Source organism: Bos javanicus, chromosome 18 (assembly GCF_032452875.1).
Source record: "Bos javanicus breed banteng chromosome 18, ARS-OSU_banteng_1.0, whole genome shotgun sequence".
Classification (NCBI taxonomy): Eukaryota; Metazoa; Chordata; class Mammalia; order Artiodactyla; family Bovidae; genus Bos; species Bos javanicus.
Genome location: NC_083885.1, coordinates 29,409,599 through 29,410,468, shown reverse-complemented (window position 1 = coordinate 29,410,468; position 870 = coordinate 29,409,599). Strand labels below are relative to the sequence as shown.

The 870-nt window shown below is 40.3% G+C and overlaps 1 non-coding gene across 1 annotated transcript; it reads right to left on the bottom strand.

Annotated features, from left to right (window-relative positions):
- Nucleotides 1-231: 231 nt before the first annotated feature.
- On the bottom strand, nucleotides 232-302 carry TRNAA-AGC (transfer RNA alanine (anticodon AGC)). The gene has a single exon. It is a non-coding gene; the product is annotated as a tRNA-Ala (tRNA).
- Nucleotides 303-870: the final 568 nt, after the last annotated feature.

Sequence of the window (870 nt, the reverse complement as noted above, 5' to 3'; positions counted from 1 at the left end):
GTCGCTCAGTCATGTCCGACTCTTTGCAACCCCATGGACCCCATGGAGACCACTAGCCTCCTCTGTCCGTGAAATTCTCCAGGCAAGAATACTGGAGTAGGTTGCCATTTCCACCGCCAGGGGAACTTCCCATCTCAGGGATCCAACCTGGGTCTCCCGCATGGCAGGTGAATTCTTTACCATTAGCCAATGGAAGCGAATATGAAGATGGGGGAAGCCCAAATATGAAGATGGGAGTACTGGGATTGAACCCAGGGTCTCATACATGCTAAGCATGCACTCTACCACTGAGCCACACCCCCAGGCTCCATCTACAATACAAACTGTATAGTTTAGTGGCTAAGAATATGGGCTTTGGAGTCAGACTACCTTAATTTAAATTCTGCTTTCGCAACTTCCTAGTTGTATGAGATTTGGCAAACAATTTAACAACTCTTGCCTCAGTTTTGTCACCTACAAAATGGGGTTGGAACTATTACTAAGCTCACATTATTGTGTTAGCTATTGTGAGCATTCATTGGATAAATAAAGAATACATTTGCCAGAGAGTATTTCCTATTCTTTTACATGTAAGTGCTAGCTATTATCATATTATCTTCTTAGGTAAGTCTTCTTGTCCCATAAAATGCAAATGTGATTCATGTAGCCAAGTCAACATGGTAAATCCCTGGATTCACACATGTAGACTTTGCTTCACTCAAAGAGCGTGCATTGTCTTCTCTGCTCTAATTATCAACCTTATTGTGTCCAAGTGAGGATATTAAAATTTTTAATATCTCTGTTCCTGTATTCCATTAAAATATAACAAAAACATTACAAGAAAAAGAAAAGATCTGTTGGCAACAATCTTTAGAATATTCCACAAAATGA